This window comes from Rhipicephalus sanguineus, chromosome 10 (assembly GCF_013339695.2).
Source record: "Rhipicephalus sanguineus isolate Rsan-2018 chromosome 10, BIME_Rsan_1.4, whole genome shotgun sequence".
NCBI classification, from domain to species: domain Eukaryota; kingdom Metazoa; phylum Arthropoda; class Arachnida; order Ixodida; family Ixodidae; genus Rhipicephalus; species Rhipicephalus sanguineus.
Genome location: NC_051185.1, coordinates 119819257 through 119845983, shown reverse-complemented (window position 1 = coordinate 119845983; position 26727 = coordinate 119819257).

Here is a 26727-nt window from a genome sequence, read left to right as displayed (position 1 = left end):
TAAGGCGCGTCGGTATTTATACAGGCGGCATGGAATATTCGAGCCGTATCGCCAGTGGCCGCCTTAGTTCTAGAATGAACTCAACTGTTCGCGATTGCGTGGTTTAGCCTATCAGAAGATTCCGAAATAATGTGGAAGGTTCCCAGACACTCGCGCGCCGTTTGCGCAAGGCAGCGATTATACGTGTAACGGACCAGTTATATACATATAACAAAATAAGCGCACGTGGTAATATATTACTGTGTTTCTGCATATTATTAAAGGCAACTACCTCTACTGCGCTCAGGCTACGGAGCTATCTTTATGAAATGTTATATAAATAATTAAAGTAGCCTTCAGTAGCCAACGCTACCCAATGTTTCCATTCGAGTACATGTGCTAGGTTCACGCGAGATATTCTCACTTCTGCTGGTTCTGAATTGGTGGTCTCGTCCCGTGCTGTATTAATCATGAGTCTCAAAGACGCGGCGCGCGCGCCGCATGCGGTCCGCCGACCTTTCGCTAGAGGCCTGAGGCGCGCACATGAGTCTTCGTTTCATATTTCTTTCGTGACTTTGTGACTATTCGGGACATTGCTGAATAGTGGTCGCAATATTTTCTCGCCGATGATGATTGATAACGCTTTGTTCGGGTAAGCTAGACAGACGTAACTGGTCTTCACTATTTTTGTTCGTGACGCACCCCATGCCGTCACCGCTTGCTGAAAGATAACCGCGAAACATAGGCTGTATATATCAGGATCGGCGTCCAGGTTTTAGTCATTGTGCAGAATGGTATTGACAGTCTCCTTCAGAAAGGACTGATATGCGAAATATGAAAAAAGCCTGCGTTCAAATGGCAACGCTATCTGACATTTTGTCCCAATCTCCCCGCCCCCAGTTGCCGCTTCCTACGTCTTCACTGGACTAAATTTCCTGACTGCGGCCAGGTAGCTGATGTCAGTTTGACATCCCTGGTATAAATAAATGCATTACCAAGTTTGCAGCCGGCTTGTACCTTCATGTGTTAAAGAAAGTGTAACATGCTGCCGAATTTCTTTCATCGGGACACATTGTTCTTGTGTATAGTTCTGTTTATTACGAGACATGATTGTTCGATGTTTTTTTTTTTTTTGCACCACTAGTAATTTTCATCTTATTATGCAAATAGCGTTTCACGGGGACCAAGACATCCCCTTGTAATATCTCTTCACTGATGCCTTTGGGGAACTGTAAATAATTATGATATCTGGGGTTTTAAGCGCCAAAACCAAGATATGATTATGTGGCACGCTGTAGTGGAGGGCTGCGCAAATTTTGACCATCTGGCGTTCTTTAACGTGCACTGATATCGCACACTTCACGGGCCTCTAGCGTTTCGCCTCCATCGAAATGGGACAGCAGCGGCTTTGATCGAACCCGCGACCTCAACTGTAAACAAATAATCGCGTACACAAACGAATACGCAAAGAAAAAAAGAGCAAATAAATGTTGCCCCTGGAATCCCTTCTTACCTTAAGTAGAAAAAAAGCTTGGCAGCCGCCGCGGCGGTAAAGTAGTTACGCTCCTGGGCTACTGACCAGAACGTCGCGGCTTCGACCCCGGCCACGGCGGTCGAATTTTCGAAGGGGCCGAAATGCTAGAGAGCCGTTTTAAACTTCGATGCACGTGAACAGAAGCCCAGGTGGACGAAATTTCCAGACCTTTCCACTACAGTACGTCTTATCATAGCGTGGATTTGGCACGTAAAACCACAGGTAATAAAAGCTTCCTATTGAATCGCTAATATACGCAGTTCCATTGCGTTCACCATTTGACAGCCACGTGAAGATGCAGACACTCTATGCTCGACGAATGTTGACATCGGTGAGAGATTTTGTTTTTTAATAGCCCGTGCTTTCCCAGGGTACTCGGCCGAACCGATACCCAGTAATAGAGAATGTTTTTATTTGTAAGATGAAGTTTGGGTATTATAAAGGTGACTAAATGGGCCACTTGGTACGGCATCTTCCGTTTCGTTGTATAATGGCAAGGACAAGTGCACTGTGCAAAAAAAAGCATCTGACGACACAACGCACAATCCAAGAATAGGTTGATTTACGTTTTTCTAGCCGTGGTTATATCAGTCAACGTAAAATACACGAGTACATTGCATTGAAAGAGAACAGGCAGAGAAATAACCACTTTTCAATATGAACAAATATCATGAGCAAATAATTCACCCTGTACAAAGAAAATGCAAAAGTTGACATAAATGACACAAATGGAATAATTAAATATGCATCACAAAATGCCGCTATGCTGCTTGACTTTATAATCCCCCAGGTAACTCTATTTTGAACCGGTACTGACACGCTCGAATACGTAAGCAATTAGCATAGACTCATTCGATTCCCAACTGTCACTCCCTTGAATATTATTTTGAACCGGTACTGAGACGTTCGAATACGTAAGCAATTAGAATAGACTCATTCGATTCCCAACTGTCACTCCCTTGAATACCACTATGCAGTAATTGATAAACCTTTGCCGCTTATCGTCCGGAGGCGTGCAGCATCATACATCGCGTAATTCTGGGTGTTATCGGTCACACAGCGAAATTTGAAGTCTGTCGAACGCACATTGTATTATTCAGGAAAAAAAAAAACACACTCTTAGTGCGTCACCCACTTTCGTTTGTATGAGTGTGTGGTGATTTTGTCGAACGCACATTGTATTATTCAGGAAAAAAAACACTCTTAGTGCGTCACCGACTTTCGTTTGTATGAATGTGTGGTGATTTCCTGATTCGAATCGAAAAAAGGATGTGTTTGAACATGCCTACTGCGATGTATAGTTTGAGCAATCGATATGTGAACGAGAATAGTAAGTTGAAGGTGACGTATAGTATGCGTGGGGTTATTTAGTACAAAAGATGCCGCGTGTTATCTTACTTGACCCTTTCGTTATCATCTCGTCGCCTGTCGTTATTGCTTAGCGACTATGAGGTTGGGCTGTTCAGCACGAGAACTCGAGCTCCGCTTCTAGCCACGACGGCTAATTTCAAAAACGTAGAAATGCAAGGAGACTTAGTTTGTTCTCTTTATATAAGGGTGGATCACTTTAAGGGTGGATTTGCGGGCTGTCGTCTCATGTCGTCGCTTGGCGCCACGCTCAAAGTACCAAATGGGTCGAAAGAGGGCGCTACAGGGCAAGTCAATACTAAAATAGATTGAGAACGTGCCACCGCCTCACAATATTTTTCTTTCCCACCATGCGGCCCGCCATGCCGAGCTGACTGCACCTTTGAAACGATAGCGCGCGTTTGTCCGGGAGCGCCAGCATCAACGAAGAGCTAATTTGTCTGTACGAGCCAGGGAAACGCGAGCGCCGGGAGACAGACGTAAATGTACGGAACAGGAAAGCGTAGGTGAAACTCTAGCGAATGCGAGTAATCTTCAGCTTCGGGAGAGTGAGGCACAGGCCGATCGTGCGCCAAGAAAGACAGGCGAACGCGTAGCTTCGACTCAGACAAACACAAGCCAAGCGTCAACAGAGGTAGGCGAATCCTCAGCTATGTTCAGTATAGTTCTAACGGTGTGAAAGTCGCACAAATTTTTCGTTTCGCTGCACGCTCGTTGCGTGTTCCTTACACGATTGAGGACTGCATTCGGTGGCCGTAGTCAGAGACGATCCCACGAGAACCTTTTTGCTACACATGCACCTGATATTCAGGAACTCTATTCCTCCAAGTACTTCTTATTCGAGAGCGCGTGTGCGTGACCATCTGTAAATAGCGACCGGTCTCGCGCAGCATCGGCGTCTCATACTTTCGGGACACAATCCACACAGAATTTTTTTCGCGTAACGTAGCTGTACGTGTACGATGCCAAAATTTGGCGATCGGCCCTTTAAGTTATCCTCGCTATTCACTTGATACGATTAGTTACAGCGCTGCAGCTGTATCATTCTTCTATTCCTGCAAATGCAGAAGTATGTGGTACAGTACTGCTAACAAACCTGAATAGCATTAGCCATGTTCGCGCTGAATCATCATAATATTTTTTTATGTTGTCGAAGCATTTGACGATGCTGGTACGCAGTACTGTGCACAAATTAGTATCGCAAGCTAAATGCACAATCAATATGAAAGATAAAGTTTACCGTACAAAGCCTTTTAACCAGTGAACTTCATTCATAGCATTTTCTATCTGCCCACATCTCAAGTTCCTGCTTTTTTTTACAGGTACTTCTTTGTCTATTTATTGTGGGTATGTCGTTCTTCTTATTCTGTACTTGTATAGAGTCCTTATGGCTGCAGCTGTTGCTACTTGTTGCGGTGGAAGTGAAGGGTTAATGAAATTGCTGAACCAAGATGCGCGCACCTACATCTGTGATTTTTTAGTATAACGTGTTTCTAGGTGTTACTCTGTATCACCACTGTTATAAGGGGTTGCTCTGTATCACTACTGGTTGGTAGATTCTTTCGTGCTTTGGGAGGCCCTCAGCTACGGAATAACCGCCCTATCTCTTTGCTGAATGTACCGTTTTCTTTTTTGCTTCGTGATACATCGCTTAGGTGCATTCCGTTTATGTATTTAGCAACTTTTCCACTGTAAGTACCGCGTTGAAGTATATTGGAGATGGCCTGTTACAAGGGGAAGTATAGCTTTATTGAATATTCTACGAGAGCGACGATCGCAGCAGCAGCACGCAGGGCGTAGCCGGAGTGCGAATTGTCGGTTTGTGCCAGCCGATGGCGATGGGCCCCCGTGCTTGCCGATCTTCTTCCTCACAGTTGAGGTACATTTTAAAGTTTCATGAAATGATTGAAGTACAAGGGGACGTTGCAAATACGATGCTACTCAGCAGATGTAAAAAAAACAGAATATGTTCAAGGAGTAACTTTTGTGAAACATTTATGAGAGCTGCAGCAAAGCATGTTCCATATTACAGGAACCGTAGGTTACCATAAAAAAGGTATGGTACGTCGGCGCAGGTTTCGGCAATGATATACTAGAAAATTGTAACACATGAAAGTTGCAGAGGCTCACTAAGCATATTCATATGAGATGAAAACACGAAAGCATTTCTTTTGGCTTTTAGAGAGGGGGTGCTGCAAAATGTTGTTGCCGAGTTGTGCTATAAAGAATGAGACAATGCGGTAGGCCGAATTGTGTTTGTTTGCACGATCTGGTGCAGCTAAAAAAGAATCATCTGCAGTAGTGCGTAGCAGCCCCCTCAGCGTTGCGCCTGGTGTCAGGCCACCGTCAGGCCACCTAGATCGCCGGGCTTCGCGAGCTCTCTAGCCTAGCCTACTGTCCGAAGATGTAGCTCTGATTACCAGCTTCGCGGAGCTGCCTCCCATTGCTCCTGGTGTTCTGACACTAGCCACGGAAGTCTGGGCTTCATCAGGCAATTTAGAAAAATGTGATTGCAGTCGCCTGTGTAGGTTAAGCGGGAATTTCTCTGAAAATAGGGATAGATCATGGCAGCTGACGAATCGATTCCTGGCACTTCGGGACTAAGGCAGGTTGTTTTCACCAGGTTGACGAGTGCTCGGCCCCGATGTGAGTGGTCATGTTAATGTGTACCGCTACCCAAAGAAGGGTGATGAGGTGATCGGAGGAAGGAGATGATTCGAGGATTCTAGCAGCTGGGAAGTGTATTCTGTTATTGGCGTAATTACCCATTGTGGTTTTCAGAATATTAGAAAATATAGGAATCATTGTATTATATGCATTGACCGCTTGCATAGCGTTGAAACCTACACCAGGAACAGTGTACCTCAATGAGGCTTTGTCATTGGGTGGGCACTGCTGGGTTCGACATAGCTAAGAATTTTAACACCGTTCACGGCCGGACTGGAGAGGTGCGTGGGCGAACGCCCGCGCGCTCCTCCAGTCCGGCTGTGCCCCGTTGAGGGAAAACGCTGTGACACTGAAGGCCACTTGTGCTGAATTCATGTATTTTTGTACTGCCCGTAGTCTCTTCAGGAAGCGGAAAAATACGCTGCTTTACTTTTGTTTTCTCCAGCTGAATGCTATTTAAGCAACGAGAACTTTTTGGACCTGAACAAGGTGGCCGAACAATACGTAGCGAAAATTAATCACACAACAAAGGACGGCATTGTGAGCAACTGGAATCTCACTCATGATTTCCTGCATAGGCAAATCGACTATCACACCGAAATGTAAGCTGGTCTTCACTATATTGATAATTTGAAGTGAGCTGGTATTTATTGCTCAGATATATTGATTGTGGGGCTGTATGTGCCTTCGTTAGGTAACATTGTGTTGCCTAACCAACTTTTAGGTCGGTTAGTCAATTCGTTCGTATGTATTTGCTGTGCATAAATTGTGACAGCCATTTCTAAATTCCCGGCATCATTAGTTTTATGCTATGTGTATGAACACTGGTACATTATACGACCACTGTAAGTGCTCAGTCTCTTTATGCATGTGTCAGTGTGCAATTAAATTTGAAATTTCACCCAATGGGGTGATATAAATGAAACAGGAGGGTTCCGAGTAGCTTGAATTTCGAGTAGCTTAGCGTGTTATGTTTACATCCCGGAAAAAAAATTAGCATTCTGTATGAAAGGTTGTTCAGGTGTCTGATCTTAATCGAGCAGGTCATAATAGATAAAAACATGAATTGAGAGAATGCATACAAGACTTATTCCGAGGGATGCGTCCGAGGGATGCGTTGCAGAGAACATTACGTCTTACATGCCACTGTGTGAGTGATGGACTGAGGGAACACAAGCAGAATGTGACTAGCATACGAGAAGGGCGGCTTGCAGATCACTGCGGCAGGTGTGGCTGTGGGCCTTCATGCACAGATTATGGTGTCACTTCAAAACCCACACCGCCGCATTTGCCCTACATAGTCTTTATTAACGTGGCTTTCACGGCTCCAAAGAAGTCGGGAAAACTGTGCAGGTGTAGCAACCCAACTACACACAAAGCACGTGCGGCTGTGATAAAAATCACGGAACACGTCATGTGCCATGCAAAGAAGGTGTGTACCAGCTCTCCCTATCGCGTGGAAAATACTAGGACGAACGAAGCGGTGTCTCAACGATAGGCTTAAAGAGCACAAAAACAATGTAAAGAACGGTGGTTATGGTTTGCTTTCCACGCATTGCTGCACGTGCGGTGTTTGTCTGTTTTTGATGAGTGCTCGGTTGTACGCATGCACCAAGATGAAACACGCGGTTCATTGTTGAATCGGCTACCATACATCAGTTGGGCCAAGATTGAGTCAGCGCACCATCATTGTCATTATCTAGAAAAGAATGATCATTGCTTGGTGCCTTCACATTGGCGCACGGCCGAGTGACCACAATTCTCATGTATATATGTTTGATACGGCTTCCATTAAATCATTGTTGAAAATTCGCGCTTGTGTGTGTTACTCCCTGTGCCGTCCTCGTCGTTTCAGTTCGGCACTTTACAATATGAATATGATGAACAGGTTATTACATGAATAGCGTGAAATACTGGTCGAGTACGTCCTGCAATCCTGTGTTTTAGTCATGTGTGACACATACCCGTATGCTACGGCCCAATGAATTGAGGTATTAGCCACAGGTGATTCACAGTTTGTATAAACCCAGGAGCGGCGATAATAGACTTTCACAGAATATTTACGCGATCGCATTATGAAGCTAGTGTCGCAGAAAATGTGGTGGAGGCGTCGGCAGCGTTGTCAGTCAGGGAAAAGTCGCAGTGATGGAAAGATTGAAAATCACAGTTAGAGCCTGAGTCGAACCCAGACATTCTGCTTGACAGTCAAGTATTCTACCACAGGGCTACGAAAGTGCTGGAAAGTGGTTACGAAAAAGACCCTATAATGCTGTCATATAGCGGCAGAGTCTACTGCGGTTGCAATGTTCGCTATCGCCTTTTTAAACAATGCAATGGACATTACTTATTAACTCGTATGACTCGGCGAGCTATGGTCAACCATTGCTCCACCGGAGGAATACGGTGAAAACCGCTTCTTATGATATGCACATCGTCGCATAGTAGAGTGCACTTCATTTCGATGAAAACTGACATATATACTCTAACGTGAGTGCCGACGCTGCGCCGGATCGTAGGTTACTCTTTGGGCGTCAGTGTAATCGACGTGCCTGGTAAGCCCACGATCAATCACGTTTCGAGAGGGGTGGTGTGCGTAGGAGATAACCCCGTGCCCCAAAGTGTTGCTTCCTCAAATAGGTGCTTTCCGCTAAATAGGCGATTTCTTCAAAGAGTGAAGGCCGTCAGCAAGTGATCACCCTCCTCCTGCCTCCCACACCCCCCGGCCCCGTAAAAAATTCCTCGCTACGGGCCTGTCCCCGATATACCCATAACTACTCAAAACGCAGTAAGAAGTTGGTCCAACTCGCAAACACTTGAATCAATGCTATAGGCATAAGGCTCCACTCGCCCACTGCATCGCATTGCATCGACTCCCAGAATGAGTGGTATATGCCGAATATTTTCATATAGATTGTTTACTGGTGACACGTAAATAAAGAAATGGAAAGAACACATGCATCCGCCAGCTTGTAGAAATAATTAAACGAGTGCAAAACACTCAAGAAACTTTGTGAGAACTTTTTTTCTAAGATGCAGCGTGTTTCGGGTACTTTCCGTGCCATCAAGGACATTATAAAGACATTAAATGTGCCATTTTTTTTGTTCTCATGGTGCGTTTTTCCATGTGTAAGTATGATCTCGATTTTCTGACTGAGGAGTGATAAATGGATCTATGTTCATCTCATCTTCTTATATACCGTGTGTGATTTGTCGTGCGTTCAATGTTTCGGTGATATAGTTTCCCTATTTTTCTTATGCACCCAGCCAACCTCTGACAGTGGAAGTAGGCACGAGCGTCTACAGTAAATGTACTGGAGATCATCCGAATTCTGGGGAAGCAAACTGCACTGGGTCGTTCGCGTGGCTCATCAGCGATGGCGTAAACAGTCCTCTCTCAGCTAATGTACACGAAATGCTTCCCGTGTTGTACCCAGGGCTGCCTGAAAAACCACATGAATTCGACATCAATAATTGCACCAAAAACTTCACTGACGTCGTTTGGGGCAACATCACCGATAATCATACGGTCACGCACCTTGAGGCAAGTATTTTACTTACGTTTAGCGAAATTTGTAATATTCGTAGTCCGTAATTATAATTATTTTCTTCGCGGTATTAGGCTGCTCATGTCTGGGCACAAAAATAATAAATTGCTGCTTGAGGGTTGCATGACTGGGCCTTAATACCTGTTCTCGAATTATGCATTTGATTGCTACTCCAATGACGGCACTTTCTCCCGTTTGACATTACGCCGAGGTGCCTTCCTCCGACAGGCCTTCAATCGGAATAGAGACAAACTCCTTGTAGGGCTTACGATTGCCTGTGAGCAAACGGTTATCGCATTACCCAGAAGTCCTGTCGATGCTTTCTAAACGTTAGATGGCGACAAGAGTGGCGAAGTGGGCTTGTTCGTAAGTCATGACGAATTTTGGTTGCAGCGCGAACTTGGCACAGGGACACGAGAAGGCGCTGCGTGTGTCGTCTTGCTTCTCGTGTCCATGTGCCAAGTTCGGGCTGCAACCAAAATTCATTAGTTGGCGTTTTGATGCAATTCCCCGCAGTAACTTTTGAAGTGAGATAGTTTCTGCTCTTCTTTTTTTGCGCCGCTTCCACCGGCACGTATACAAGCTGTCTAAAAAAAGAAAAAAAATCTACCCAGGACATGTAAGCCGTTTTTGCAAACAGAACCACTGAGTCTTTCCGCCCTATTCAGTTAGCGCTGTCATAGAACGGGTAATAAAAAGTTACCGACGATTGCGGTTCGTCCTAATGTGAGATTTGAGGGAAACTGTACGCTTAGTTTGATTCATCGCAACTCTTGGCAGCAACGGCGCTTATGTTCTGTTTCGGCTGCGTGAACTGGGGGACCTCTTGGCGTCGGCGGCGGCGGCGATAAGCTTCGACGGAGCATATTGCGAATACTACGGCGCCATCTTGTAGTGTCGTGCGGCACTCTGCGTTTCGGCATCCTCTCCGCACTCCGCGCTCAATTTACTCTTTCGCTGAGTTCGTTCTCTCTGTTACGACGGACGAGGCACGCCGATGCTCAACGCTCGAAGCTGGCGCCTAGGGCTGCGCTCTAAAATTTGGGTACACGTTTGGAAATACAGTCGAAACCCGCAGTAACGCAACTGGTGGGGAAACGGGAAAATTTCGTCATTGCGAGAATTTCTTTATCACAACACAATGCAGATAAAAAAATGACCAATAAAACGAAAGTTTATTACCGAAAGCTTGGTTTGTCGGCCCTTGCCATGCAGCAAACGCATACATGTTTCTTCGCTGCGCAGCAACTGGTCCATCGCGACATCATGATCATCGTGCGTTGCTAAGAACGTCCGAATCATGTTGAACGCGTTCAACACATCACGTGGGTTGGGACGCTTCTCCACATGGCTTCCACCCTGGTCCTCAGTATCGTCGGTTTCGCGTACGCTGTTCAAGATGACCTCGTCGTTGAACTCTTCATGCACTATCACATATTAATCAGCGCAAACAAAGTCATCGACACCAACATTACCAGGAACCTCGCTGCAGTAGATGCACGCCACGCGGTTCAAACTGCGACATGCAACACCTCCCGACAGCAGCACCACACGAACTGCGCACAGTACACTATACATCGCTGAACGTACACAAAAGCTTAGCTACGTGCCAGCAGCAAGCCGATGGTGATGCGACAGCACATAAAAAAAAGTGTACATTAAAGAACATGGCGGTCATGGCGACATCCGGCGCGGGCAACTTTCTTCCAGCAGCGTGCCAATTTAGTAAACAAAGATAGCGGCGCCTGCGCAAGCGTAATGTGGTCAGTGTTTTGTGCAATTAAGGTGTACAGCAGAGGCATTTGAGCGCATTTTGCAGTCCGCTGACCTTGCACGAGTATATGACGTGCGGAACACGTTGCGTCAATTTTCGTTATGGCGGGATTGCAGTTGAGCAACGTTTCGTTGCTGACAAATATGAAATGCATTGATTGTTATGGGCGTTCGCCGGGGATAACAAAATATTTCGTAGTTGCGGGAATTCCTCTGTTGAGAGATTTAGTTATTGCGGGATTCGACAGTACATGGCGCCGTAAGATGCTAGAGGGTCGAAGCATATGAATAGATATCATGGCCACGGTGGACGGTCATGAAAGCGGCAGAGAACCTGATAGAGGTAAATATTAAGTGACACTATCCCTTATGCATTCACCTTAAAAGACACAAAGGCGGGAACCATCTTCTCTTTATTTTCGCCTCCTTATCTTCTTAATCAACTGCATTAACCCCCCTCTTCTCTCCGGAAGATTGCTGCACCTAAAGCGGTTTTAGGCGGCCTCCGGGATCTTGGACAAAGCGACGACGTCGTGTGATGACAGTATCACGTCGTCATGTTGACGTTGCAGGGTGCCGTCACATATGACGTCATGTTATACTGAAGTCGTCAAAATTTTGGTACGCCGTCGGCCTACGTACATTTGCTTGAGTATCATGTGACTTTTAAGCTACTCTTATTACTTAGTTGAATTATATCATTCGTGTTGACTCCACCGCCGATAAAATCTCGCGATCTACCGTTATGATCATCATCCGCATGATTACGCCCATTGCAGGGCAAGGGCCTCTCCCATGTTCCGCCAATAAACCCCGTCCTGTGCTTGCTGCCGCCACATTTTACCCGCAAACTTCTTAACCACACATGCCCACCTAACTTTGACTCCCCTCGGGCGTTTGCCTTTTCTTCAAAAACCAGTCAGTTATTCTTAATGTACGGCGGCTATCTTGCCTCCGCGCTACATGCCCTGCCCATGTCCAGTATGTAAATTGACTTAATAAATAAATTGATTTAAAGCGGTGTCGAAATTTGCATAATGTCGTAGAGAAGTATAACTGAAGATGTGCAGCACATACTTGTGTTACCTGCCACAGGCAACATGAATAGCACAGACAGTTATCACTGAGGGGTTATGTGTATTTTTCGAAAAGCAGTGGAGTGATAGCTTTACTTGAGAGTTGAATACGTGCATGTCTTTTTGCCCATCACGGGTGTAGACAAGCACATAACATATTTTCATCGCCTCCTCTATTACAGATATGCGAGTTTGAAGCTCATGTCGGCTTCAGTGGACATTTTGTGTACACTCTCACTAACTCTGAACACCGAAATTCTACCGTTGTTCCTGTGAATGTCACAGAACTCGCAAGCGCCACAGAACGACTTGAAGTGAAGCACGGCAAGTTGGGGTACAAAGTCAGCGGCTACTACGCGGAGCGAATATCATGTAACAACAACGTGAAGGGTAATGCTGACGAAGTTAGCATACTGCTGCACTAAAGATAACTGAACGCTGGGTCATTTGGTGATTCATACTAACGACAAACTGCGCTAAAAACACCTTGGAGGAGAAAGGGACACAAAACGAGTACAGGCTAGCAACTGAAGATATACTGTCAAATTAACTCTTATTAACATTGTTAAAACGCACTTGTGAAAGCTCACAGGCTGGCGTTTGAATAATATTTCGGATTCATCTAACATCAAAGTTTGCCTTTATACACACTTATCACCAGGCTTATGAATAAACAAAACTTCAGCGATTTCTCGTGTGGTCATATCCTAAAGACACGGTGATGTTATACATGCACACTTATCTACTTCTAGCTGTTCCGAAAGCAATTCGAACTAGTCTGAATAAAGACATTCACATTTCGTTGGTTCCTGTTTTATTGCCACTAATGCTGGATTACTTTTTCTTTTTTGCGCCGTTTCGGACTTCGTAAATACAGATTGTTAACGTACTAGGAGGAAACAGAATAAAAGTAATGATGGGAGAAGAGAGTCATGACGACACTTAATGTAAGGGAGCATGGTTTTCTAGAAATCTACCGTGTTAGGGTAACTGTGCGTAGTTTACTGAGAAGGGGACTAAACGGGCTTGCACTAAAGCGCAAAAAAACACACGGGCAATAAGAAGCTTTACAGATTCGTGTAAATCTGTTCAACTCCTATATACAGGACAGGAAAATTTTATGAAGAAGTTTTCATAACTTTCATAAGTATTGGTGGGTAACTGCCCCTGTGGGAGACGTGTTCAAGTCTTGGGAAGCGCCTAACTACATGCTGTTAAAATCATTCGAATCTTTAAAAACGCTTCGCTATACTGAGCTTAGAAACTAGGCTCCCACTACTATATCAGACATGTGTTTCGATGCGCAGCTCTGGTCTACTGGCAAAGGTGTGTGGCTGCACGTGGCGCTGCCTTTGAACTGATGCTTGGTGACAGCAGTACTGCACCGCTGCTGGTTTTATGTGATGGTTCATTTCAGGCAACAAACGTGCGGCGGCGCATTTTCACCGACGCCTTGTTTAAACAGGTGGCTCTTATCTATTACCCAGCCTAATTTTCAGTACTGTTTACTATCTCTATGGAGAAATTTGATGCCGGTTATATTGCCACTTGAAAACGTTTGGTGAACTCCTCCGTTATGTTTCGCAGTAAGATGTTGTCCACATGAAGCGCTAAGCCATGCAGTGTCGCCCCCTATATTTTATGAGCACTAACAGACAATAATTCCAAGGAAAGTATAGGGGATGTTATTAGTAGTAAATGTAAGGTAAATGTGAAGAAATAAATGTGGACGAAAAGATAACTTGCCGCGGGAAGGGACCGAACCTGCGACCTTCGAATAACGCGTTCGATGCTCTACCGACTGAGCCACCGCGGCGGCCATCCCCCCGTCCCCTTTATAGGGTATATATGTGCACTTCACCAACTGTGCTACCGCGGCGGCCATCCCCCCGTCCACTTTATAGGGTATATATGTACACTTAAACCAACTGAGCTACTGCGGCGGCCATCCCCCCGTCCCCTTTTTAGGGTATATATGTACACTTAAACCAACTGAGCTACCGCGGCGGCCATCCCCCCGTCCCCTTTATAGGGTATATATGTACACTTAAACAAACTGAGCTACCGCGGCGGCCATCCTCCGTCCACTTTATAGGGTATATATATGTACACTTAAACCAACCGAGATACCGTGGCGGCCATCCCCCCGTCCCCTTTATAGGGTATATATGTACACTTAAACCAACTGAGCTACCGCGGCGGCCATCCCCCCGTCCACTTTATAGGGTATATATGTGCACTTAAACCAACTGAGCTACCGCGGCGGCCATCCCCCCGTCCACTTTATAGGGTATATATGTACACTTAAACCAACTGAGCTACCGCGGCGGCCATCCCCCCGTCCACTTTATAGGGTATATATGTACACTTAAACCAACTCAGCTACCGCGGTGGCCATCCCCCCGTCCCCTTTATAGGGTATACATCATCATCATCATCATCATCATCAGCCTGTCTACGCCCACTGCAGGGCAAAGGCCTCTCCCATGTTCCGCCAATCAACCCGGTCCTGTGCTTTCTGTTGCCACGTTATACCTGCGAACTTCTTAATCTCATCTACCCACCTAATTTTCTGTCTTCCCCTCACGCGTTTGCCCTCTCTTGGAATCCAGTCAGTTACCCTTAATGACCACCGGTTATCCTGCCGACGTGCTACGTGGCCGGCCCATATCCATTTCTTCTTCTTAATTTCAACTATGATATCCTTAACCCCCGTTTGTTCCCTGACCCACTCTGCTCTCTTCCTGTCTCTTAAGGTTACACCTATCATTTTCCTTTCCATCGCTCTCTGCGTCGTCCTCAATTTAAGTTGAGCCCTCTTTGTAAGTCTCCAGGTTTCTGCTCCGTAGGTAAGTACCGGTAAGATGCAGCTGTTATATACCTTCCTCTTGAGAGATAGTGGTAGACTACTATTCATGATTTGATAATGCTTGCCGAATGAGCCCCATCCCATCCTTATTCTTCTAGTTATTTCACTCTCATGGTTCGGCTCCGCGGTTACTAGCTGTCCTAAGTAGACGTACTCCTTTACAACTTCCAGCGTCTCGCCACCTATCGCGAAGCGCTGTTCTCTGCCAAGATTGTTCCACATTACTTTAGTTTTATGCATATTAATTTTCAGACCTACTCTTCTACTTTCCGTATCCAGTTCAGTAATCATGAGCTGTAATTCGTCTCCCGCGTTACTCATCAATGCAATGTCATCAGCGAAGCGCAGGTTACTGAGATACTCTCCATTAACTCTTATCCCTAATTCTTCCCAATCTAGGGCCCTGAAAACCTCCTGTAAACACGCGGTGAATAGCATTGGAGAGATCGTGTCTCCCTGCCGTACACCCTTCTTTATTGGGATTCTGTCGCTTTCTTTATGAAGGACTATAGTGGCTGTGGATGCGCTGTAGATTTCTTCCATTATGTTTATATAGGCTTCGTCGATGCCCTGATTCCGCAGTGCTTGCATGACTGCTGATGTCTCCACCGAATCAAATGCCTTCTCGTAATCTATGAAGGCTATGTATAGGGGTTGGTTGTATTCCGCGCATTTCTCTATCACCTGATTGATAGTATGAATATGGTCTATTGTTGAGAAGCCTGTACGAAATCCTGCCTGGTCCCTTGGTTGATTAAACTCTAATGTCGTATTAATTATGTTAGCAATTACTTTTGTGAATAGCTTGTAGACAACGGACAGTAAGCTGATGGGCCTGTAATTTTTCAGGTCCTTGACGTCCCCTTTCTTATGGATCAAGATGATGTTGGCATTCTTCCAAGTTTCTGGTATCCTCCCTGTCGAGAGACACTTCGTATACAGGGTGGCCAGTTTCTCTAACATAATCTCTCCACCGTCTTTCAACAAGTCTGATGTTACCTGATCCTCACCAGCGGCTTTGCCTCTTTGCATTCCCTTTAGGGCTTTCTTTACTTCTCCTGTTAATACTGGTGGGATGTCAGATTCCTCTGGGATATTACTGCTTCTTACGTTATCATCCTGACTGTCTCGGCTGCTGTACAGATCTCTGTAGAACTCTTCCGCTATCTCAACTATTCTATCCATATTGGTTGTGACCTTGCCATCCTTGTCCCTTAACGCATACATCTGATTTTTGCCTATGCACAGTTTTGTCTTCGTAGCTTTGAGGCTTCTTCCGTTCTTCAGGGTATACATGTACACTTAAATCAACTGAGCTACCGCGGTGGCCATCCCCCTGTCCCCTTTATAGGGTATATATGTACACTTAAACCAACTGAGCTACCGCGGCGGCCATCCCCCCGTCCACTTTATAGGGTATATATGTACACTTAAACCAACTGAGCTACTGCGGCGGCCATCTCCCCCGTCCACTTTATAGGGTATATATGTACACTTAAACCAACTGAGCTACCACGGCGGCCATCCCCCCGTCCCCTTTATAGGGTATATATGTACACTTAAACCAACTGAGCTACCGCGGCGGCCATCCCCCCGTCCCCTTTATAGGGTATATATGTACACTTAAACCAACTGAGCTACCGCGGCGGCCATCTCCCCGTCCCCTTTATAGGGTATATATGTACACTTAAACCAACTGAGCTACCGCGGCGGCCATCCCCCCGTCCCCTTTATAGGCTATATATGTACACTTAAACCAACTGAGCTACCGCGGCGGCCATCTCCCCCGTCCACTTTATAGGGTATATATGTACACTTAAACCAACTGAGCTACCGCGGCGGCCATCCCCCCGTTCCCTTTATAGGGTATATATGTACACTTAAACCAACTGAGCTACCGCGGCGGCCATCCCCCCGTCCACTTTATAGGGTATATATGTGCACCTAAGCCAACTGAGCTACCGCGGTGGCCATCCCCCCGTCCACTTTATAGGGTATATATATGCACTCCAACGTGGGAGCGTGTCAGTCAGCGCCACTCCTTCGAATAACGCGGTCGCAGGTTCGGTCCATGCCCGCGGCAAGTTATCTTTTCGTCCACTTTTCTTTCTTCGTATTTACCTGACATTTACTACTAATAACATCCCCTATACTTTCCTTGGCATTATTGTCTGTTAGTCCTCATTAATAGGGTGTATGACAAAGAAAAACGAGCCCCTAAAATTAACACTTCTTTCATTTCCTCATATTTTATGTTATTTACATCGTACTGCAGGCCACGTAGCCCAAGCAGGAGGGGCAAAGTACTACATAAGAAATATATGTACCAGTCAAAACTGAAAATCTGAAACGAAGGAAGGTAAACAGAGAGATCTAAAATGAAAATGTTGTTTAGGAAATAGTGACAATGTAATTTTGAATTGAATTAGGTGAGTCTAGATGAAGAAAAGGTATCAGGTTTCATTCCGCAATAGTTCGCGGAAAAAATTAAGGTTAATCCTGGCAACATAAGGAGATTATTTATTATTATTTAACAATACTGCCAATCTCTTCAGAGATTATAGCAGGGAAGGCACATGAAAAATACTATATGTTTGCACAAGATCATATATGGTTAAAATCACAAAAAAAGTCAATATTACATACAAAATTATGCATTATACATTGCGATAGAAGAACACACAAAAACATTTTTAGTAACAAAAACATGGGCGAGATCATCGCCAAAAACAACTGCAAAAGGATAAGGTATACATTTGTAAACATAGCGTAGGATCAGCGAGTACACATTACTATTGAGAACATTGTTCAAACAATTTTATGAACAACAAAATAATCGAAGAACATGTCACTTAAAATATTACATTCGTATAGGCAGTAGAGAAAAACTATGTATTAGTAACATGACACAGACTCATCGTTAGCGGGTTTACTGATGTTGTAATGTCGTTAGTGCTCTTTGTGAGGCAATCAATTCGCTTTCAATCGCAGTTGTGAACAAGTTTATGGATGATTCGGTCGTTAGGGTAGGCTTCAGTGAATTCCAATCTTTAATGGTTAGAGGGAAAATGAATATTTGAAGCAATTAGTGTTGGAAGAGTATTCGGCCAGAGTATGGGAATGGTTATGACGGGTTGGTCTGCCTTGAAAATAAGATATATACCTTGAAGTATCTATTTTTATCATGTTGTGTAGTAGTTGAAACATTAATTTTAGTCTTGTTAGTTTCGTTCGGTTTTGTAGTGTTAAGATGCCAGCATTATTAAGTAGATGTGTCGGTGAGTCTGTCTGTCTATACTTGTTAAAAATAAACCTTATTGCTTTTCTTTGAACCGCTTCTATTTTATTAATTTGTTGTTGGGTAAACGGGAACCAGACAGGGCTGGCATATTCCAGTACAGATCGGACGAGGGTTGTATATGCTATTAGTTTGGTATTCGGTGGTGCGTGCTTAAGGCGTCTTTTCAGTAAAAATAGTCTTTTAAGGGCTGTGCCAGTAATGTTATCAATGTGAGCATCCCATCTCAAATCGTTTTGAAATCGTTATTCCTAAATATTTGTGGTTAGAAACTGTGATTAAGGCACAGTTGTCAATAGTGTAAGAGAAGTTGGACCTGTGTTTTTGCGGGTTATTGCCAAGGAAACGCATTTACCAACATTGAGGGACATTTGCCATTTTTTGCACCACTTGTGTACATCTTCTAGAGCTCTGTTAAGGATTAGGTGATCGGAAGGAGTATTAATTTCTTGGTAAAGTACGCAGTCGTCTGCAAAGAGCCTGAGTTTTACATTAGTTGAGAGGGGAAGATCATTAATGAATATTGTGAACAATATTGGTGCTAGGACACTGCCCTGTGGCACGCCTGACGAGACTGATGTTGTTCTAGAGGCGGTGTCCTGTAACTGTACAAATTGTGAGCGATTGGTTAAGTAATCCTTAATCCAGTGAACAATTGTACTATCTCCAAGAGTAACTTCTAATTTACTTATTAATTTGGTATGTGAAACCCGGTCGAATGCTTTCGAGAAATCTAAAAAGATTAGATCAATTTGTTTATGGTTATCAATAGACTGGGCTGCATCATGAATTATTTCTAAAAGTTGAGTAATTGTTGAGAGTCCCTTTCGGAAACCATGTTGTACAGGAGACAGGATATGTTTTTTTTCTAGGTAAATATTGATGTGTTTCAATATCATATGTTCTAATAATTTACACACAGAACAAGTTAGTGATATTGGTCTGTAATTTGAAACCACGGTTTTGCTGCCTGCTTTATGTATTGGAATAATTTTGGCGGTCTTCCATATTGCGGGGACAGTGCATAACTGCAGTGATTTATTAAAGATTATACATAAATATTTCGCTACCCACTCCGCATACCTTTTAAGGAAGATATTTGGTAAGTTGTCAGGACCCGGGCCCTTTTTGGTATCAATGTTTAATAGTAGGTTGAAAACGCCTTGTTCGGTAACTGTCAGGGGTTCTATTGGTGAATGATAGGAAGATTGCATGGGTGGTATGTTTCCGTCATCTACAGTAAAAACGGATTGAAAGTAATCGTTGAAGGAGTTGACGAGATCGTTGTTGTCTTCAGAAGAACGCGTGGGCTCATCATTTTTCTTTGGATTCATATATTTCCAAAACTTATTTGGAGCGCTTATCAAAAATGTGGGAAGTACCTTTGCAAAGTAATTATTTTTAGCATCTTTTAGTTTACTTCTCATATGACTAACGGCTACAGTCAGATCATGTTTGGTCAAATTAGTTTTTTTCATGTTCAGTTTTTTCCTTAATCGTTTTACCTTTCGTTTCGCATGTATTACGTCGCGTGTTATCCAGGGGTTTAGTTGCCGCGTTTTCTTCTTTTTGATCGGTACGTAGCGTTTTATGCATGACGTCACGATGACTGCAAATCTACTCCAAAGTGTTTCGATGTCAGTGGATAGGTTATGTGAAAGTGCTACGAATGAATCGTATTCGAAAGAAAGACAGTCGATTATGCTTGTGTCATCAGCATGGGTAAAGTCAGGATAATAAAGCAATGTCTGCTGATGAAATTTGGTATCAGTCACACTTACAGTGCAGTAAATCAAGTCATGATCTGAGATGCCCTCCATAATTTCTACTTTAGTAGTGTCGTGCGAGAAATGATCACTTAAAAAAACTAAGTCAAGAATGCTTGATGATGATGCATGTACTCGGGTGGTCTGGGTCACTATCTGATGTAAATTGAAATTGAGCATTAGATCACATATTAGTTGCGAGCTGTCAGACTTGAATTGCATAGATTTCCATTCTATATCTGGCATATTAAAATCACCAAGAAGGATTAGTCTGGCATTTGATACATGACTCTGCATATAATTACAAAGTGAAGTAATGACGTCACTAGAAGCAGAGGGGCTACGGTATACACAACCCACAGTGATTGCACGTGAACCTATCAACAATTTGCAAAATATTGCTTCTACGCCTTCAACGTCTGGAAGAACCTTAAAAGATAACTTTTTATTGATAAAGATAGCCACGCCACCACCACGTGTGGGCTATTAGATGCTATTAGATTAGATTGTGTGAGGGAGTGGGAATGAAGGGTTTTCCTGGTTTGAGAAAGGATTATGTAATGTCTGGGGCCTATAAAATATAACATTTAATAAAGAGTGAATGAACTCCAGTCATGCATGTATTACCACAAGCATAAAGTAATTTCAATCTGTACATTGGACGCTGTCGTGAAAGATATCTAGACGTTTCTTGCCAAATGGTGAGCTGCAGAAAGCGCACAAATGGGCTTACTTTGGACTTGTATGTACTGGGTAGTCGCACATGCAAAACATTGTCCTGGGGGTATCCTAATATGTATTCATATAGCTCATATTGAATAAAGTGTAGCCATTATCACTGTATGGCGATTGGGAATCGTTACTTTTACTTCAATAACGTACGTTTTTTATGGAAGCACGGTATAAAATAATAGGTTTAAAATGGTTACAATTTCGTGAAACCTAGCCAACTACACAACTGTGGGCATATCGATGGCAACGGCTAAGAGAATTAGTAATATTTTGTTTTGAAAAACACATGAAGCGGCTCACCCGGCTTGCGTGTTTTCGTTTTGCTACTTTCTTTCCGTCCTTGCTATGCGTAAAGTCTTCTATTTTTTGTTTCTCTCAAGGCAGCAAATAGCTGGGTTTTTCGTTGCCCGCATATTTATCATTAAAAATTGGTTACTGTCAATACAGAGGTAATAAGAAGGATCGGTCCTTCGCAGCACGAATTGCAGTATTTGCGTGAGCAGCAAGAGTGGCCTTTCCCAGGTTACTGTAGTGAATTCTCACATGCAAATTCTCTCAACGGCATTTTCCCGAATCCGAACCGCGGCTTTCCCTCTCGGCTTTCACGGGGAGCTGGGACTTGTGCTGCCTTCTGCACAGCTTCCTGTTGAGCCTGACTCTGCCTGCTGATTGCAGCCCTGCGTCTGTCTGTGCGCTAGGCTTGTTGATCAGCAGTCCGCACATTGCACGGATGCTCCACAACACACAGCAAGGAGGGATGGAATTCTGTGGAGTGCTATTAGAGAGAATGGAGGAAAGGCGGGGAGTATAACTAGGCTTTGTACAGTTTGCTACCCTAAACGTGGCAAGCCAAATTAGATAGGAAGAAAATCCGAATCTGTGTCAGTGCTTTCACTTGCCTTACCTCCACTGAAAAGTAATTATAAAACAGCTGCCGGAGTGAAATTCACAGATTCATGCTCAAGCTGCTGCACGCTTCGAGATCGGATCCTTCACGCAATGGTTCGTCCTCGCATTTGGGCCATGTACATCCACACGAAATGTCTCTACAATTAGACTCCTGCTCCTCTTAACACAAATGAACCACTTTTCCGTCTTCGTGCATATGCACGAAGTCCACACAGGAAGCAGTGGCCATGAATGCGAAGCCCTTTCAGGAAAAGGGTATGTACTGTCAGGGAAAGCTGCCAGCTAATTTCAACAACGTTTCATTCGCACTGATGTGATTCTGGTGCAGGCGCGATGTTGAGAGAGAATGGAAAGCGCTGACGTACCGCATGAGCGCCGGCTTGAGGCGGGGGATTGTGAGTTCTGCGGCAAACATTCTCACTTGATGTGTGGCTAGAATGGCGCTAACGATACGCAGACCACTATTTTTTTTCAAATTAAAGACCATTCACAGAAGAGCTTGAAGCACGCAAAAATGGCAAAACTCGCTAGAATTCCACCCACCTCACCGCTCATGGCGTGGATAACCAGGCGGCGAGCCGAATTGGTCTGCGAACAATTTTTCCTCGCTATCTCAATAGCGCTGTGCCTTGCGACTTCACTGAAAGTTCCACCTTTCTGGACTATCATGCAAATATACGGACGAAAATTCAAAGTAGCAGCCACAATGACGGTGGTATTTGTCATAGGAATAACCCCGTACTATCCCGGGCTGCACGACAAGACTCGCCGCCTTCACAACGACACCTTCCGCAATAGGCTGATTTGGATGAATATCTATAACCGAGGAGACAGAAATTAGCAGAAAGTGCAGCAGCAGTGCATTGACGTGCCCCGACATATCTCGCTTGCGCACATCCGGACTTATTCACCGCCGCCCTTACTAGGGTATCCACTTAGGGAGCTAAATTGATACGACCCTAGCAACTTAGCTGATAGCTAAAACGCGCCGTTGCTATCAGCGTCCCATTCGGCGCGTTTCCAATAAAAGGGTAATTTCGTCAACGCTTTAACACACCATGAGGTGGTGGCTTTAGCCCAAGCCTAGCTCATAGCATCCATCCATATTGAAAAATAGCGATCCAATGCTCGCTGGCTGTATGTCTGGATGGCCGTTGCACCGCGTTTCCCGCTCGCCCTGTGAAAATTAACGGCCAGGCTCGAGGGAAGACACGACGCGCATAGCGTTTCTCTTCCCGTTTCATGACGCTTTAACGGAGTGCACATCGACTATTAGTGTTTATTACGTGCTTGTTGATATATTTGCGGGAGATTCACCATACGGGGTGTCCACGTACATGTAATATAACGATCATGGGCGTTAGTTGTCGGCACGGAGATGTGCCACTAGGCGTCAACGTGAGTGCGTCCACATTAGGCGGTGCTATATCTGCCAAATAACAATATACATTGTACAAGCTGTCATATACCAATCCACTATAAACAATCAAGTACTTCTCTGACGACACGTTTCACTTTCTTGTTATACCGACTCCTATGACAGAGGGATCAGCCATGTTTTTTCTATACACTGCCATTTCAAGATCAGATGCGAGTTATTTGGAAAACTGACGCTATAGCCGGTCAAAATGTAACTTGTTTGCATTATAAAGCTGAATGCTTCTTTGTCAACAATAACAAGCGAAATCAAAATGTCTCTCCCTCTATATTACACGTTTCTGGTTCTTTTCTGACGCATTTACAATAGCCCTACTCCCTCGCAAACAAGCCACAAGCCGGCCCACAATGCAAGTCAGCGGCTCGTACTCAATGTGCAGTTTCGGATTAGTGTAATTACTGAGTCACTGTGTCCATTTAAATATTGTCACCGGTTATATGTGTGTTAAATGTTATGCTTGTCAAGAGGAGAGTAGACGAAGAGGTGACAAGCGAACGTGGGCCCGAGCGCGCGCCCTCATTCCATTTTTAGTTTTTTACTCAACGTCAATAAACAAGACGTTCTCTACCTCTGCTCCACTTCCTGGTTTTAGGGGCGAAGCTCCTTAAGGCGGCACCCGTTCGTCCCTCGTAGTCGTAGTCGTAGTAGTAGTAGTCGTAGTGCGTAACTAGTCTTACGCTTTGACCTCCAAGGTGGTGCCGGTGGGAGATTTTTCCTGTGCGTTGTTGAACAATAAAAAATTCGCAGCGTGCGCGTTAACTAAAAGCCGAATAGCTTCTGTCTCTCATTCCCCATTAGCAGCCATTGGCATGTTCCAGTAGGAAACGTTAGTAGAAGTAGAAGTGTAAGTGTTAGCTAAAAGCCGACTTCTTCTGTCTCTCATTCCCATTAGCAGCCATTGTTTACCTCCAAGGTAGTGCCTGGTGAGATTTCTCCTGTGCGTGATTAAACAATAAAAGTTTTGTTCAAAACGCCATTGATTGATGAAATAAACCAACGAAAGACGCCAGATGTTTTGTAAAAGCAAAACGAAAGAACGCCAGATGTTTCTAAAGCAAAACGAAAAGACGCCAGCTGCTTAACGAAAGACGCCAGATGTTTTCTAAAGCAATGGTTTTCTAAACAATGAAAATTCACAGCGTACATGTAAAATTAAAGTGAGCTGCAAGTCGTCATAACTCATCGAACCTTTAGTATAAACGCGCCCGATCTCACGTCGGTGATGATGTACTGGGCAGAATTCACGGAACATTCACGGTTTACCGATGAACCTCCGCAGCTTGGCCCACTCATCATCATTCACTCCGTGAATATGCTGTGATTTTTTTACAGTATGGTGCCGTGACCAGGATGAGAAGAGCCGTTGAAGACCCCTGACGATGAAGCGAGCTACTTGAAGAGGACGGCCGATCGACGCCATCAACGCGGCGACGCTGGGAGAGAAACGAAGAACGATCCACGTCATCACGAGCCCTTCGATTCCCGACGTGACGACATGGAAAGGCTACGACGGAAACGTGCTACCGTTCGAGCTTCAGTCACCAGGATCATCAACGACATGACGACGCTTATGCGGACGGAACCAACGCCAACTGGTGAGCTAACGAATCATCTTAACCTATTGAAGATAAAGGAAATGATGCTCACGGACCTTGACAACCAAATAGAAGAGCATGTCACTGACGATAACCTTGAGGATGAGATTAAAAGCGTCGGACAATATCAAGATTCTATCGTCCTCGCAAAGTCCCACGCTGAACGCATTTTATGCTGTCCTCAAGCTGTAGGTATACGCACGCATCTCACGATGATTCTCATCAAGCAAGTGCGCAGAATAAGCTACCTAAGCTCGATCTACCGAAGTTTCATGGTGACCCAATTCAATGGCCTGAGTTTTGGGATCAGTTTTAGTCCACTATTCATCAGAACCGCCATCTCGTAAACGTGGACAAATTAAAATACTTCCGGAGCTACCTGTCGGGTAAAGCGGAAGGCGTCATCAGCGGCCTGGCCACAACTAAAGAAAGTTATAGCACGGGTATACATCTTCTCAAAGAAAGATTTGGCCATAGGTCGCTGATTGTTAACGACCACATGCGCCGCCTTCTAAACCTACGTAAAGTGCGTTCGTGTGAAGATTTAGAAGGGATTCAATGGTTGTATGAAGAGGTCCAAACCCACATGAGATCCCTTCATAACCTTGGTGTTGATCAATATGGAGTACTACTAAAGACGGCTATAATACAGAAGCTTCCGCAAGAAATGGTGCTCTGTTATACTCAGCGCACCTTGTCTTCGACAAACACAAGCGGTACTAGTGACCAAATAGAAGAATTGTCTGGTCTTATAGACTTCTTGAATCTTGAAGTAAGAAGCCGGGAACAGGCTTTGCTGCTGACGGATGACCACAGAGAACGCGTCCTAACCACAAAACGACAATCTACGGAACATGCACAAGGTTCTGTATCCATGTTAACAGTAAAAATAATTTCAGAGGGTTGCATACTATGCGGCAACAAAGATCACTCGGTGGATGTCTGCCCAGCTGAGCTAACCTTAGACGAGAAAAAAATCAGTTTCGCCGCAAGGGCGAAGCAATGAATGCGATAGCAAGAAACTAATGCTATACGAAGTGAGGCTCGCCAATGGATACTCTCAGTTTGAACAGCGCTCCTGTTGCAAAGGCGGCAGAAGCAGGGAAGGAAACTAGCGTGCTTCAAGTGTCGAGCTGTGACACTTGATAGTTCGCGCTCATCTTCTGTTTGTTCGTTTAGCGGCGTCTCTTGAGCTCGAGTGACTTTCGTACACTCCGTAACATGAGCGCGGACATCACGGTGAAAGGTTGAAACATCCCTCTTGCCCTCACCACGAGAAAACCGCGCGAGCAGACAGCGGAAGGCCAAGGTTCTCCCTGCGCAAATATAAGAAGAAGAAGCGAGCGAGCTGCGCATTAGACACTTTTTTGCAGATAACGATGGAGCAGAAACAGGTACTACAACGCTCAGGGCTCAGTCTACTTGGACTCCCGAACCAGAACAGGCCATTGAACTCGACTTATATCTTAAAGCTATCACTACAGAAATCAATAATCAATCGAAATCATCTAAAAAGCCTAGGAACATGACTTATTCGGAGAGTCGAATCATCTCTAACCTCAAGTCGCGCGAAGACATTATCATGAAGGAAGCCGATAAGGGAGGAAGCATAGTTCATTTGGCCAACACAGAAGTACAAGCCGAGGCTTACAGACAACTCAATAACCCAGACACTACCGCAAACTAGACAACGATCCACCAGAACAATACACACTCACAATCACTAACACACTTAGATCCCTCCTTGCTGATGAATTAATAACTCCATCAGAATTCAAGTTTCTGAAACCAAACAACAAAGCAGCAGGGCGGTTTTAACTCCTCCCCAAAATTCACAAAGTACCATCCACCGAATTAGACACTGGCCAATATTCCAGGGCGCCCAATAGTATCAAATAACAACACCCCAACCGAGAGCCTCTCCGAATTCCTTAACCACTTTCTCGGGGACATTCCGAAGACATTCCCGTCATTTGTGCAGGACACCCCACACCTACTGCGAATAATAGAAGAGATTAATAGCAAAGGCACACTACCACAAACGCCATCCTCGTCACACTAAGACGTTTACCGCTTATACACGAATATCCCGATCCCAGAGGGCCTAACCTCCTCAATAAAAGCAACACAGTTAAGCAAAAATGTAACAGCATCACTGACTATACTATCATACTGAAA